Raw genomic sequence first — 16805 nt, 5'->3', positions numbered from 1 at the left:
TAACTCCAAGAGAGCTGGCCTTTTTGGGAAGCTCGCTGGAAATAGAATTCTGTGTGTAGGCACACAGTGCCTAGAATAGGCATCCTACGGTGTGCATATCTACATGCATTTGTCCTTTGATCAACACAATTTTTAATTAACTGGAATGAAGTCCTCCACAAAAAGAAAATAGGTCTTGAAAAAAAGGGTACCAATAAAACAATACCTTGAAGCTATCTACTCTGAGTCCCAGTGGATTCGTGATTTTACTTTACATTTGAAATGACAGTATAGTGATGATTATTGCTCCTTTGGGATGGATAAGAAAAGAAATGGTGCCCAATTGTGTTAGTCATTAGTATTCTCTGTTATAAGTGGCTTGGGAAGCTCTGGAACTGAAGAACATGGCCTGAATATACTTTTTTTTTGAACAAGGAAATTATCTTTTAGTATTAGTATAACTATGGTTTGTCTGCCTTCGAAAAAGAAAACCTTCAAACATAATTTAGCTTGTCTGTCATTTTAAACATTTCAGAAGACCTCGCCCCGTGATCAGGCCCGTTTTTCTTTGTCAGGAGATGGTTCATTGGCTCCTGGTAGAAAGTTTTGACATTTATACTAAATTCAAAGAAATGAAAGGGTGCCGGTTCTTCTGGAATTAAATAATGGTGTCTCCTGTACTAGGCATACATTTGCAGTATTCTGTGTCTGGTCTGAAATCATCGAAATGCCCTCTTTCCTTACATATTTTTAATATGATACTATTTATTACGGTTCTTGTTAGATTTCTCTTTGTTTCTAGTCATCTTGATAGTTTCTTCCCTATGCAGCCCAGTCTTTCTCGGCTCCACGTTTATTGCTCTAGGTCAAATAGTTAAGAAATCCGTTCTTGAAACAATGTTTTGATCTCTAAGTAAAACAGCCCACTCATGCAGCTGTATCTTGATCCAGAATCCTCCCAGCGGAGCGATTCTTTGGAACCGTGCAGAAGGTCCTTTTCCTGACCGTTTTCAGCTTCCTCCTTGAGACTTCTTCCAGTTCCCCTCAATTCTCTCAACACATCTGGGGTTCAGGGACACTGGGCAGTCTTGTGGCCTCACCCTCACATACCTGCCCAATCATGAGAGCTGTGAAGTAAGAAGGATTTTTATTCCTAATTTTCTTGAAGAGAAGAGTCACTTTTTAAAATTCATCTCGTAACAAAACGTTATAAAAATCCCTTTTTTTTTTTTTTTTTTGGTCCTTAATAACACAGTATTTGTCTTCCCTCTGTCAAATCCTGAGCCAACCACGTTCCATAGGCTGCTTGGGGAGGTATCCCAAAAGGAACATAGCAGGCAGATGAGACACTGGACAAAGACCTATGGGAAGTGGAGATGACTCTGTCACATGGAGAAGAAAATGAGAAAGGCCACCATCAGGCCAAAGACTCCCATGGCCTCCAGGAGAGCAAAGCGCAAAATGGTACAGGAGAAGACCTGTTGCTTCAGAGAAGGGCTCCTGGCATGAACAGAGGCTCCCAAGCACAGGCCCAGCGCCGGCCCCAGTGCCGGCCACCCCTCCCCCTCCCGTGGCAGCCCCGGCCCCAGTGCCCTTCGCTGCTGTGTCGTGCCCTTAAAATGGCGCTGGGTCGGAAGCTGTGGCTGGGAACTCTGAGGTCGGCTCCTCAACTGAGAGGGGCTCCTGACCAAGAAGGGGGCGGAGACTAACTTTGCACCGGGGACCTTTTCAGGGGATGAGGGGCTATGGCCTGAGAGCTGCTCCCTGTGCAGAGAAGACAGAGAGGGGTGGAGGGTGAGGGGTAGGGGGTGGCAGATAGAGTGAAAGGAAGGTCTGCAGATCCTCTTCAGATGGCTCTCCCTAACACCCTTTTCTTCCAGCATTTTCCAGCTGCACTTGTCATCTCTCTTCCTTAGAAATCAGTATTTAATAATATTGTCAATGACTTAATCACATTTATTAAGCATTTGCTTTGTGTCAGACAATGTGCTAATCGCATTATAGGCATTACTTTTACTTTGTGCAAACAGCCTTAATATGGTACGCTCCATTGATGTCTTCGTTGTTTGGGACGGGGAAATTGAGGTTCAGAGACTCGGCGTAACATGCCCCTGTGACACAATAAGGATGTCCTGGAACCCCGGTTCAAACCCACACAGTCTGATTCCGGAACTTGCTCTCTTGATGGTCATAAGCATTGAAATTGGTAACAATGTGTGTAATGCTGCCTGTGTCCCCACACTCAAGATAGAGAGACAGGTGTTTGTGTGTGTGTGTGTGTGTTTGTGTGTGTGTGTGTGTGTTTTCTATTAAAGGAAGGGAGATGCAAGATAGCAAAACACAGGGAGGGTCTCAGAGAAGACTTTAGAGGAGAAATTATTGGGGTGCCTGGGTGGCTCGGTTGAGCATCCAACTTCAGCTCAGGTCATGACCTCACGGTTTGTGTTGACAGCTCAGAGCCAGGAGCCTGCTTCGGATTCTGTGTCTCCCTCTCTCTGACCTCCCCTGATCACACTGTCTCTCTCTCTCTCTCAAAAAATAAATAAAACATTAAAAAAAAGAGTTTAGAGGAGAAATTATTTTCGAGCAAAGTTTCAGGAGGTGTGGCCTGATTGTGTAGAATTGTTCAAGGCTAACGAGAAAAGGTCAGTGGTCCTGAGAGGGTGACCCCTGTACCAGCGCCATCTCTCGGCTCCCAGGAAGTCGTTAGAAATGCAAACTCAGTCGCACCCAGACCTATGGAATCTGAAACACTAGAGGTGGGGCCCAGCAGTTTGCTGTGTTGTGTATCCTTACAGGTGATCCCGGAGTTCAATTTTGAGAATCACTGTAAATGCTCAGAAGGTGAGAACACCAGACTTATTTCAAGAGTTGGAATAGTATTTTCACTTCTCTCCCTTGTAACCAGAAGGAATAGAACTGTGTTCATATTACATCGTGCCTGTCTCTGGTCCAATAGTATTTGCAAAGAGAAGCAGTTGAAAGATATATTTTTGTTTTATTTATTTTTAGTTAAGAAAGTACACTTTATGGATAGCAAGAGTCAACATTTTACCTCCAAGAACTGAGCCTCCTTTCAGCTAACCTATCAGTCTCGAGAGTCTTATTGTTGCCATTATTTAGGTCTTGGTCAAACCAAACCATGAATAGCTTAAGTCATTGTTGATCCTTGTTAAACTAACAGTGACAGTAACTTTTCTAGTCATCAGTATCTGTGATGTCCATTGAATGTCTCTACATTTTAAAAGTTTGACGGCAGGGGTGCCTGGGTGGCTCAGTTGTTAAGCATCGGACTCTTGATTTCAGCACCGGTCAGATCAAGCCTTTGTCAGGCTCCCTGCTGGGCGTGGAGCCTTCTCAAGATTCTCCCCCTTCTCTCACGTCTAGAATTGACATACAATTCTAGAAGTCCTGAATTATGCTTATCTGAACAGCTAATGTTTGCATGCATCAAATCCTGTTATAGGAAAAGCCAAAGGCTTGTCCAGATTCATTTATTATAGGGAAATGTGGCCGTAGTAAGGATTACTTGAAATAGGATATACTGCTGTCTTATATGAAGATTAACATATGGTTGGTATGTTCTCCACATGTCAGAGATTATCTGTACTATTTCTCAGATCATTAAAAAACAAAATTACTTATTATGGAGTATTTAAAGCATGACATTATAAATGTAAAACAAATTAATAGACCCCCTTACATTTTGGTCTTTTTTTTCTTTACAATCTCTTGGGTTTTTTTTTTTTTATTATTGTTGTTGTAGTTGACTTTGAAATGACATAATTTACTGATTCTTGAAATTAAGTGCTTTTGAACAGTACATTAATCTCCCTCTCCTTTTCACTGTGTTTCTATTATATTTATCACAATTTTATTTTAACCTGTGTGTTTACCTGTCAGCCTTCCTTTTTAGATTCTGAAGACAGAAAATCATGTCAGTGTCCCATGCCCAGGGCATTATTACTGGATTCTTTTTTTTTTTCTTCTTAAATGATGTCACAAATGGCCCAGTCAGTCCATCATACACAGTATATTCATTTAATAAACATTTATGGAGCACCAACTTTGTGAACTTCTTTAGGAAACTTACTCTAAGCCCTGGTCTGAAACTGGCTGCATCAGAATTAGTACCTGAGAAACTTTTAGAACAGTTGTGGGCCCTTCCCTGATGATTCAGATACCGCGGGTTAAAGCCTGGAACCTGAGCCTCTAATGTTTGAAAGCTCCCAAGGTAATTGAGTGTTTTCTTGGGGCTGAAGGATAAAGAGGTGGTCCTTTCCCTAGACTGGTTAGTCTTCTTCCTTATCTTTTGTCATCGGCTCTGTTTTTGCTTCTCTTTATCTCTGTTCTCATTCCTAGAAACAAACTGGAAGTAAAATCAGAAGATGATGGCTTATTTTAATACTAAAGAAGCGGAAGGCACGCCAACAGATTATCTTATTTAACTGCTACATTCTTCTGTGAAGTAAATACTATTATTCACATAATTTTTTTCATAAAACACCGAAGGTTATAAAATCTTACACAAGGTCACACATCTAGTTAGTGCTGCAGTATGGGCTTAAGTCCCAGAGGTGTGTGTTTCAGAAACCCACGCTCTTTTCCCCTAATATAACCAGCACTACCGTACAATGGAAATTAGTTGTTTTATAAATGTGCTGCGCTAAACTGCATATATGTGTTCAGTTTTAAGAACAAAGAAAAAATGCAAATAAGATGAATCCTTCATTAAAAAAAAAAAAGCTCAAATGCTCTAGGAAAAAAGATTGTTGATTTTATATTTGTGCCTTTTGATTTAATTTTTTCCCCTGTGCTCTATGTATTGGAGCCTTTCCATGGAAAAAAGCCTTAGGCTGCTTTTTGATTAATGTTTATTTATTTTTGAGAGAGAGAGAGAGAGAGAGAGCGAGAGAGAGAGTGAGAGAGAGAGAGAGAATGTGAGCCAGGGGAAGGTAGAGAAGAAGAGAGGGAGATACAGAATCCGAAGCAGGCTCCAGGCTCTGAGCTGTCAGCACAGAGTCCTATGTGGGTCTTGAACTCAGGAACTGTGAGATCATAACCTGAGCTGAAGTCGGATGCTTAACTGACTGAGCCACCCATGCTCCCCTATTTTTTTTTATTCTTTGTGTATAGTTTTAAGTAGTGATTTCATTTTTGAGTTGAGACTACTAATATTAAAGAGGATGCAACTTTATTTTTTAGCACTATACGTTATGTATCTTTTAAACTTACGAAAATAGCTACCAACATTTAGTGGGTATGTTATTCTGTACCAGGATCTAATGTCTTGGTTTTTTTTATTTATGTCAAGGATGTTGGCTATTGTTTTTCTCTCTTAATGGTTTTTGAGGCCATGTATTTAGATTTTGCATAGAGGGGTGCCTGGGTGGCTCAGTTGGTTAAGCCTCCGACGTCGGCTCAGGTCAGATCTCACGTTCGTGGGTTCGAGCCCCATGTCAGGCTCTGTGCTGACAGCTAGCTCAGAGCCTGGAGCCTGCTTCCGGTTCTGTGTCTCCTTCTCTCTCTGCCCCTCCCCCTCTCATGCTCTGTCTCTCTCTGTATCAAAAATAAGTAAAACATTAAAAAAATTTAGATTTTGCATAGAATGTTAAAGTCTTTGAGGCTGATGGTTATTTGTGTGTGTCATGTGTCTGTAATATGGAAATTAAAAAGAGTCATGATAATAAATTAGTCAATAGAAGTAGGCATGCGCTTTACCAGTTTGATGCCATGCATGTATTATTTCTTATAAAACTATGCACTAACCTTGAGGTTTCTTTTGAAAAACACCTTTCCTGTTAATTAGTATCAACATTGACCTTTTTAGAACCACACGATATGATATAAATGTTCTCAAGGGTTAAATTTTAACACACACTAAAGAGGCTAGTGCGAACTTTATTTTCAGAAGTATATGTTTATATTTAGACTGTTCAAAGATTCATATTCTTAAACTCCTCTGTGTCTTTGGGATGCCCTTCACCTTAGCCCCTCGAGCAAATCGATGGTCAGCCCCCAGATCCACTCCTCAGTAGGATTTTGCCTGCCTGACCCTTTTTATGCTGAATCAGTGATTAGGCTGAATCACTTCCTATAGAGACTTACCTGTATGTGTGTCTTCTCTACTACGTCAGATGTCAGGGCCATTTCTAGGCACTCCAGCAGAGTCTAAAATATTGCACATTCTCTAAATGTTTGATTTTGGCATAATGTAAACAGTTTATTACTTGCTGTTGTAATGCAAAATGGACTAAAGCAATTGACTTTTCATTATTAGTTGTGAGATGTATATTTTGACTCTTATTTTTAGGAAAACTGAATAACTGAGTTACTCAGTTCCAGAGTAACCAAAAAGCTTGTTAACGTTATATGGAAGGTTCTTTAAATTTAGTCTGGCACTGTCTTCATTTGCCTTTCAATCCGATATACTTCTCAGTAAAGCAGCATTTGCCAGACTGACCCACAAGACACTAGTGCCTCAGGAGTCATGGCCAGTAAGGGACAAGAAAGAATTTAGCGGGGGGACACCCTTGGTTAAATCTAGTAGGTATTTTTTTTAACTCCACAACTTTTCTGAACTATAATGTACTGAAGTGCCGAAGAGATTCATATAATGTAGAGTATTTTCTGAAGTTATGTGTTGACCCATCTTTAAATTTACTCTTCTCTTGAGAGACTGTTTTTTTTTTTTTGAAAAGATACAATTTAGAAAAGCTCCACTAAGTGAATTGTGTATGATGTTGATTCAACATTATATCAAAGTCATCCTGACTTTGTGTGTGAACAAAAGAAATGGAAAGATATTGGTTGTGGACTACTCTTCCCGGATTTGTCTCTGATTTACTCTAAGAATTTTGACAGATTCCAAAAGTGCAGGAAATTGTTTCCATTTATTCATTAATAAAGAGGTTATCTGGGGAAGACACACGTTAAAATACTAAATTTTGAAATTGATGATTTTGAGCCTGTAGTCCACTGTTTTGCTAATAGGGCCTAGTCAACATGTATATGCTAGATAATATTACAACAAATAATAGATAATGGACAATCCGTATTCATTTATTTTACTGAATTTGTGTTTTATTGCCTGAAGTAGGTTGGCTTGGTAATTGTTTTTTTATACAGAGACTTAGTTATCCAATGTGGTCCAAGGACCATTGCAGGGACCACTCAATGTTGTAGTTTATTTGTTAGTTAATAAAGGGAAAAAACAGAGCTCCTTCCTGCTATTAAATATCATCTTAGTAGTATCTGTTTTAAGAAAATCCAACTGATCAAATTCAAATCCTAGGCTTAACATGAATTAAAGTGTAACTATAAGAGGCCAGTTGGAGGTAGTTGTAACGTCAGGAGGAAATCTCTGAGAGCTAATAGAGTTGGTGGATTTGGGGAGAGAATCCACAACACTAGTTGTAAAGAGAAGAGAACCCATTAGTGTCCAGGATAATCAGTGTAAGGGAATATTACTGCCATCGCTATCTGGAGTTCGTGAGGGTAGAAGGGACAATTGAGTTTTTATAGTTTCCTCAAGGGACTAAGTAACTTAATTTGGTTAAATGTAGTCTGGGGAGAAAAGAAACAAACCCATCTACACAAAATAAACGGGGACTTTGGGGATGGGAATTCCTGGCCTATTGGATTTTGAAAAGGCGAGGGGAGTGCCAGCTGTGAATTAGTGTGGAAGGAGTGTAACAAGGGGCAACAGGCTCCACCGTTGTTCTAGCTTAATGATCTTGCACAGCTCACTGTCTATATTTACTTAAAAGGAAGTTGACTATGACTATAATTCTGATTATAACTTAGGAATGTAAAAGAAAGTAAATATGTCTGCAGCTGACTTTTGGGATGACATGCTAGAAATACCACAGAAGGGGCACGCTGGTGCTCAGTCCATTGAGTATCGAACTTTGGCTCTGGTCATGCTCTGGTTGAGAGTTTAAGCCCCACATCAGGCTCTTAGCTATCAGTGTGGAGCCGGCTTTGGATCCTCCACCCCCCTCCCATTATCTGCCCCTCCCCTACTTGTACTCTCTCTCAAAAAAAAAAAAAAAAAGAAAGAAAGAAAGAAATAGTATAAGACTGATTTTTTTTTAAGTAAATATGCCAGATCTGACCATGTAATTGAATTTTATCCATGAAAGTCCTTAGAGTATAATCTAAAAAGTCTGCCAGAGCACCTGGGTGGCTCAGTGGGTTAACTGTCCCACTCTTAATTTTGGCTCAGGTCATGATCTCAGGGTCATGGGCTCCTGCCCTGTGTCAGGCTCAACATGGAGCCTTCTTAAGATCGTCTCTCCCTCTCTCTCCCTCTGCCACTTTCCACTGCATGCACTCATGCACTCTCTCACTCCCTTAAAAAACAAAAAAACAAAAAAAAACAATAACAACAGAAAACACCAAAGGCCACCCTTGCTCCAAACATTTTTTAAGTTTATTTATTTATTTTGATAGAGAGCGAGAGAGGCAGAGAGAGTGGGAGAGAATCCCAAGGGGGCCCTGCACCATCAGCACAGAGCTGAATGTGAGGCTTGAACTCACCAACTGTGAGTTCATGACCGGAGCTGAACCCAAGAGTTGGACACTTAACCAACTGAGCCACCCAGGCGCCCCTGAACAGTTTTTTTTTTTAATCTTCCTTTGGAATTTACCTTACAGAAAACTTAAAGACCCAAAAGTTAAGTGCAATTGCTTTATAGATTTATATATATTTTATATATACTTATATATAGTTTATGTGTATGTGTACATGCACACATATTTTATAACATCAAATGAAAGTACCCAATGTCTTTTATATTCATTAGAGGTTTAAATGATTTGAAATGATTCAAAAAATCTGTACTAGAGAAAGATATGTAACAACTTCATTTTTTTAAATGTTTATTTTTGAGAGAGAGAGAGCATGCAGGCACTGAAGGGGCAGAGAGAGAAGGAGACAGAATCCGAAGCAGGCTCTGAGCTGTCAGGGCAAAGCCCAGCGTGGGGCTTAAACCCACAAACCATGAGATCATGTCCTCAGCCAAGTTCAGTGTTCAACTGAGTGAGCCACCCAGGCACCCCACCTTTTCATTTTTAAAGGCAGTTTCTGAAGAAGAATATTTGTAACAGTGGCCGCAGCTCTGAGGTAATATCTAACACCCAAGTATTTTGAAAGACTCTTATTTGGATGTTTACATTATCATACTTTTTTTTACAAATAGCAATTATCTGGGGCGCCTGGGTGGCTTTGTCAGTTAAACATCTGACTTCGGCTCAGGTCATGATCTCACCTATCCTGACTTTGAGCCCTGCCCTGGAGCCTGCTTCTGGTTCTGTGTCTCCCTCTCTCTCTGCCCCTCCCCCACCCCCAGCTGATGCTTAATGCTCTTTCTTTCTCTCTCTCCTTCAAAAATAAATAAACATTAAAAATTAAAAAAAAAAATAGCAATTATCTTATAGCATATTCTTACCTGATGAAAGAAACAGAAAGGACCAGATAAGCAGAAAGTTAGAGAACACAAATGTGGAGATGTATAACCACTGAAAATAAACAGAATCTTAAATTGGCAGGTGGTATTCCATCAATGGGTTAAAAATACCTAGAAAGTCTTAATTTTCCAAGTTGAATTCTTGAGGAATTAAAGTTAAAATACAGTACTAAACTTTAGAAAATTTCCATTATTCGCCTAACTCTTCCCCTCCAAAAGACCTGCACAGAACATTAGATTGCATCATTCACAGTCTCTGCGAGGATAATCTGAATTGGAGCTGATTTGAAGCATATTATTACCTTAAAGATTTTAATGAAATTGAAAATTAACACAATTAAACAAGATCAACCAGATCAAAAGCTAACCATCAGATCATTTTAGGTACCGTTAAGGAGCTTGCTTCCGCTCGGCCTTGGCTGTGCCAGTTGGACTTGTGCTCTATTTGTGTATTAAATTATAATTTCTGCTAGACAGCATTTAGCCTGAAGTTCCGCTGTATTTACAGCTTTAGATGTTATCCAGGTTATTTTTTTTTTAAGTGTAGTTTTCCCTTGGCCTTTCTGATAACGAGTTAATGGGCTTCCCTACAATCCAGTTAGAACCGTCACTTTATGACCAGCCCATGTATGTATGCATCATGCATGCAGTTTGTATGTGTGAAAAATTGCACATATGTGCATACCTTTTTTGTTAATCCCATTAGCCTCAATGTAATTAAATTATTGTGATGAAAACATCCAGTTAAACCATTTCTAGCATGGTACCTTGTACTTTATAAGAATTTATAAGAATCTCTCTCTCTCAAAAATAAATGAAAACATTAAAAAAAATTTTAATGGGGTGCCTGGGTGATTCAGTTGGTTAAGTGTCTGACATCGATTCGGGTCATGGTCTCGTTCGTGGTTCATGGGCTCTAACCCCGCATCAGGCTCTGTGCTGACAGCTAGCTCAGAGCCTGGAGCCTGTCTTCAGGTTTTGTGTCTCCCTCTCTCTTTGACCCTCCCCTGCTCACGCTGTCTCTCTCTCAAAAGTAAATAAAATCATTAAAACATTTTTTTTAAAGATTTGCAAATTTGATCAGTCAGTTACAAATGCCTGATGCAAGGGTGATAGACGCACATGTGTGTATTTGTGTTTGTGTGTACATGTATTCACCTATACAGACTTCTACATCAACACTGAACATAGCTTTGGGTTGCCTAATAGTGCCCAGATCAGCACTCTTCAAGAAAGGTATAATATGAGCTGCATTATTAAAAAAAAGGATAAAGAAACAGATGAAATAAATTTAATAATATTTTATTTCACCCAATACATCCAAAATATCATTTTGTTAATCTTAAAAAATAAAGCTGCCTGTTATTTCACCAGCAAAAATGGGTTTATTTGGAAATACCAGAGGATGGCAATCAGGGATGAGCAAGCTATGGCCAAACCAGAGGCAATTCTAGAAAACAAAGCAAGGGTACGCCCATAGAGAAGGGGGAGGGGGGATTTCAGGAAGGCTGTTAGAAACAAAAACCCCACTGGTGGGCCAAGTATCCTTGTTTTCCCCTTGGCTGAGTTTTGAGGGGTTCTCATTAGTGGGGCTGTTGCTAGGGGAGGAGGAAAGCTGGGAGACTGATGTCTGTGCCCAAGGTTATGTCTCTTCCCGTGTGCTCTCCCTGCCGGCCTCCATTCCAAACGAGAGTTCCTTTCCTTAATTTTCCACCATTTCAACCTGTAATTAATATAAAAATTACAAGGTGTCTTACATTCTTCTTTTCACACTAAATCTTAGAGACCCGGTGTGTATTTGGCTTAGAGCACATCTAAGCTTAGGCTAGCCACATTTGACTTAACAGCGGCACATGGCTTGCGGCTACCATATTGGACAGCGCGGTACTTCAGTGTGTACACCCAGTGTGAGCTGGAAGGAGGGTGGGGGTTTCGGGAATAATGAAGTTAGGATGAAATCAGAGATCATTTAACAGCGTCTTCAGTAATCGTTGATTCTTTACTACAGAAGGTTCAAAAACAAAAAACAAAAAACACAGGATAGGGAAAAAAAAAAGAGATAGCTTTCTAAATATACGTGGACCTCAAGACTATCTGCCAAAGAGCTGCCTGAATTCTTTTCTTTGTTTGCCGACAGAAGCCACAGTTTTCAAATTCAAAGTAAGAACCACAGCAATTTCCAGTCCTTGCTTATTCCTTCTCAGGTTGGGGAAGAAAGGTTGGCCTGCCTCCCAGTTGTAGCCATGGGAAGATTTCACGAACATTCCTGTTGTGGAGGGTGGGGGCCTGAGCAGCTCTGAGGGGACGTGCCGAGTTACTTGAGTAATTTGCTTCTCCAAAGAGATTGCAAACCGAAGCTTCTGCAAATTCAGACTCTTAGGCCCAGAATATGAATATGAAGGCGGTGTCTTAGTCCCCAGCCTGGGCACCTTCTTTCTCACTCTTCTGGAGGTTGGAAGTCCAAGGTCACCATGCTGCTAGCCTGGTTGAGTTCTATGAGTTCCCTCTTCTTGGTTTTCAGATGGCCCGCCTTCTTGACGTGTCCTCACGTGGTGGAGAGGAAGCACTGATGTCTCTTCCTCTTCTTAAAAGAACCCTAATTCCATCAGGACGCTCCACCCCATGCCCTTATCTAAGTTTAATTCCCTCCCAAAGCCCCCACCTCCAAGTAACCATCACACTGGGCTTCAACATGCAAATTCCCAAATTGGGGAGGATGGGGGGGCAGGGGTGTGTGGACACAACATTCAGTTCATCACAAAGAGACTGCTTTCATATCTCCAGTGTTCACTGTCTCCATTTCTGGCAAAAAACAAAACAAAACAAAAAAACAGTTCTTACACTATTTTGTGTGTACATACTCAGTGGTCTTTTCCTACCTGTTCTTTTTTTTTCTTCTTAAGCTGACAAAAAATTGAAGCCAAGAGACTCATTTAGCATATAATGAATTGTCAGGTGCTTTAATAGAAATTAACTTATACCAGTGATTAGTTAAGAAAATGACAAAAAAGTTATTAAATAGAAATAAAGAAAAATAAAGTTGACAATGGTGTGCCAATTAATTCTATTAAGTTTTCTATTTTAGATTATAGAAACCTGTTCATTTTGCCCCTCAACTCTCAAATGCTTATTTCTGAAAGATATATGTAACTATTTTTGTTTCTGACAGATACAAGGGCTTGAAATTTTGAAACAATGCCAGTGGACAATGGAATAATCAAAATGGCACTTGAAATTTGCATGGTGCTTTACAGTTCATATTTGTAAAGTGCTTTTTGAAATCCTCATGACAGAAGCTAATGAAACCCTCAGATTCCCAGAAGTTTTGAGGCTGGGCCACCCAGCTGTCAGTCAAGATAAGTCCTGCTTCTGACTTAGAGTACCCTTACTTCTTCTCTTAGAATGCAGCTGACTTTCCTGATTTACAAGAATTATAGGGAAAAGAAGACAGAAAAGTAGAATATGTGGCCAGTACAGTACAACCTAAAATGAAGGATTAGTTTGAAGCTCAAATTGAGTTGAAGATAGAGTTTGGGAAAGAACATATATTTCGGTTGGCTACATTGGAACATATTGATTGAAAGGGATCAGTAACTTACCTAGTCCTAATAGAATTTCTGTGACACGGAAAAAGAGGAACTGACTTTAACTGACTTAGTCTCAAGGAAAAGGCAACTGGTGCGTTTATTCATTTATTCATTAAATATTTATTGAGTGTGTATGATGTTCTGGAGAGCAAAGACAAGAATGTCTACCAGCATGGAGCTTACGTTCTGGTGGGAGGGTAGTTTCCATTTCACTGCAGGCACTGTGCTGGGTTTTTTATATTCTCTCGAAAGTCCTACAGCGGCCTCTAGTATTATCCTATTTCCAATTTAAAGATGAAGAAACTGAGTCTCAGTAAGTTGCTTGATATTGCACAAACAGTAAGCCCCGGGAATGGTAATTAAACCTTGTTCTGTCTGACCCCGTCGTACACTACTCTACTGTCTCCCAGGTCACCCTCTTTACGAGAGTACCTTTCCAAATGTCAGCTTTTAATAATGTTAGAACCTGGTGTGCTGCTCATCTTTTCATTGCTTTTTTTTCAAAGCAATCATTTTGTAGTATTGGACTGAGATTCAGCTTCAGAAGAAATTATATGTGATGTGTTTAGTCTGATTTGGTAGCACAAATGACTGCCTCCCCTCAGTGACAACAGGACAGTTCTTAATGGGCTCTGTCTTCAGAATGTGATTCTTATAAGCAGTCACCTCTTTAATAGCGTAGCCTGTGTCATAGCAAAGGACAGCCAATTATAATCAGGCAGCATCTGCCAAGGTTGACTCTGGTGGCGGTACTATAGAAATATATAGATTTTTGTGAAGGAATAGAATTCAGGAGGTGACATCAAGAGAAAAAAGTAAAATCGATGAAAAGGAGGCAAGACAGCGCCACACTTCCTGATCAGCTAAGATGAAATGCGTTGCAGACTGATGATCTGGGCCCCGCCCTGGCTGGTGAGAGTTGTTACCTGTATAGTCATCTCCTTTCTTAGATTAGGGTTTTGACTACCTCCGGCCCAAAGGAGGGGGCGTAAACATATTTAGTATGTGTTTGGCCAAATTTTGGACTTTGCATACTGAAGGGTTACATCTCTTCCTTGCCTTGTGTGAGCTTAGCATTTGTTTTTAACATTTCCCCGGGATGGAATCCTCACTACCTGTCCTGTGTTTTCTATTTCTTGTTCGGGAAGGTGTGAGATCCTAGTGTCATGGTCAAGACCCTGGGGCTCTGCAGCCCACTTGCCTTGGTGCCACTGTCTGCCGGGCTGGGAAACCTTGGGCAGATGACTTCGGGCTCAGTCTCTCCATTTCCTCATCTGTAGAATGGAGACGGCAATAGAACCCACCTGACAGTACTTTTGTGAGTGAAGCACTTAGACCAATAGGTGGCCCATGATAAATGCCACAGGTACTAGGGGACTGTTATTAGGATGATTGCTATTGTTACACACGTGTTATCATGCCACACTTAAATCAGTCACCATTATCTTCTTAGGATCAAATGGCAGGTGAACAAGAACAGTGACTTTTAGATCCTTGGCGCTTTGCCTACGAATGTTGACGAGTTTATATCCGCCCTGAGAGACCTTGTGAATGTAACAAAACACTGTGGGGTAGTTGTAGGCATCTAGGATATAATATGTACTCTTTTAGTCAGCTGAGTCTGCTGTAACAAAAACACCATAGACTAGGTGGCAGATAGAAGCAATTTATTTCTCAGAGTCTCAGAGGCTGGAGGTCCAAGATCAAGGCGCCAAGCAGATCTGTGTCTGGTGAGGACTTGTTTCCTGATTTGCAGGCGGCCACTCTCCGGCCCTATCTTTGCATGGCCAAGTGAGACCGTGTCTCTAATGACTCATAATGGTGCTCATCTCATTCCTTTTTTTTTTTTTTTTTTTTTAATGTTTATTGTTTGAGAGACAGAGAGAAATAGAGCACGAGTAGGGGAGAGTCAGAGAGAGAGGGAGACTCCAGGCTCTGAGCTGTCAGCACAGAGCCCAGTGCAGGGCTCAAACTCATGGACCTGGATCATGACCTGAGCCAAAGTCGGACACTTAACTGTCTGAGCCACCCAGGCACCCCAATGTGCTCATCTCATTGCTAAGGGCTCTACCTTCATGACTTAGTTACTCACTAAGGTCCCCACTTCCAATACCAGCATACTGGGGTTTATCAGGACTTCAGCATGAGTTTTAGGCGGACTTGGCCCTCAGTCCGTAGCACTTGGAAAGAAGCACCGCAGAAACCGCGTGGGTAAGGATGAGGCTCGCATCTCAGGTTGGGCGGACCTCAGGAATATGCTCACCTCCTCTGCATCTGACCTTGCAGGCGCCTTCCCGTGTCGTCCCTCTGTGCACAGCCCCGCGGCAGGGTAGCTGCTGTGGCTCATGTTGTGTGCGATCTCCTCTTTGTTTGGCTTTAACACTATTGCCACGTGCTTTTTATTTTCTTTTTTTTTTATAAGGAATCCTAAATCAGATAACCATGGCACGTTAGCCTTCAAATTAAGCTATGTCAGGCTTAATTTTATCAATGGCACAAAACAAAAATGAAGGAGAAAGAGGAAAGGAAAAGCCATCGCCACCAAGATATCAAACATTTTACAAGATGAATGACAGGCGGGGATAAATTTATCACACTATTGGTAAAGTGGAGTCAGGGGGTGTGAGGTACAACGTGTCACACCGTCCCCACAGAACGACAGCAGTAGAAAATAAGCTGTATCATTTTTTACTGACTTCTTTTGGTAATTGAGGCATTTCGTTGCACAACCAGGAAAATAATAGGTTACTTTCACAATGGGAGAAGTTTAACAAATGCTCAATCATTCACCTGTATCATCACTGTCACTGGCAAGAGCTTTACTGTATGATATTGATGCCTTGCTTCTTTCTTAATGCCGTATTCTTTTCAGATTCAATCTGTCTGCAATGGGCCACTAAACATTTCAATTTGCTACCTGTAGAGCTGGATTGCAATGTTCAGGCTGAAACGAGAGAGAAATGGATTGAGTGCAACTCAAAGCAGAGAGTTTCATGGATTTTTGAAGAAGAATGCACAAACTGAAACCCACAGATAAGATACACGTGATCACTTTTGAATATCTCAAAGAAGTACATGGTATTAAGCAATTCATGGATGTTTATAGGGAAAATAGATACTGATGAGACCCCCTGCTGTTTGAGGAACACAGACCCTGCCAGGCTGGGGTGGACTGGCCTGGAGTCAGCCCCATTATACTAGCCCTTGAATACTTCTAACGCTGTGCTAATTTAGGTGCTCTTATGGGAGTTCAGCCAGTGACAAAGATGAAGTCCAAATTATGTTCTGGCCCCATCAGACTAAAAGGAAGGATTTTTATTCCAGAATTAGGGAAGAGGATTTCTCTCCTTTGAAGTTTTAAGGAAAGATGATGTGAGGACAAGATGACTACGGAGGAATGAAGAGCCAAGAGAGTCACAGATAACTGAAACAAGAGCCTTGATTTTACCGTTCCTGCAGTCCTCACCACCTATGGGACTTCACATGAGAAAATATCCTCTTCCTGGTGCTGCTGAGAGCATGCTGATGGGCAGATATATAGATCTACTCTGTCACTATATGAGTAAGAAAGACATCCTGTCTTCCTTGTAATGGGGTAGGTTGTGTCTATTGATCTCCAAATTTTTTGTGGTATAACTCGGATTTCAATTAATGTTTTTTCTCCATAGTTGTCTTTTCTCCAAATCCTCATCATCTTCACAAAAGAGCACAGGTTCCTGCTGGTTGAGTCAACAGGGGAGAGCTAGAGGACAGAATAGCCATTGTGGAC

At 40.8% G+C, this 16805-nt stretch overlaps 1 protein-coding gene and 1 pseudogene across 1 annotated transcript in view; one reads left to right on the top strand and one right to left on the bottom strand.

Annotated features, from left to right (window-relative positions):
- EXOC4 (exocyst complex component 4) overlaps window positions 1-16805 on the top strand; it is a 734942-nt gene that overhangs the window by 393580 nt on the left and 324557 nt on the right. The gene's annotated exons all lie outside the window — the stretch shown is intronic.
- Window positions 1365-3095, bottom strand: LOC115303899 (annotated as a pseudogene).

The sequence above is a fragment of the Suricata suricatta genome, chromosome 2 (assembly GCF_006229205.1).
Source record: "Suricata suricatta isolate VVHF042 chromosome 2, meerkat_22Aug2017_6uvM2_HiC, whole genome shotgun sequence".
NCBI classification, from domain to species: domain Eukaryota; kingdom Metazoa; phylum Chordata; class Mammalia; order Carnivora; family Herpestidae; genus Suricata; species Suricata suricatta.
This window is presented reverse-complemented; position numbering and strand designations above follow the sequence as displayed.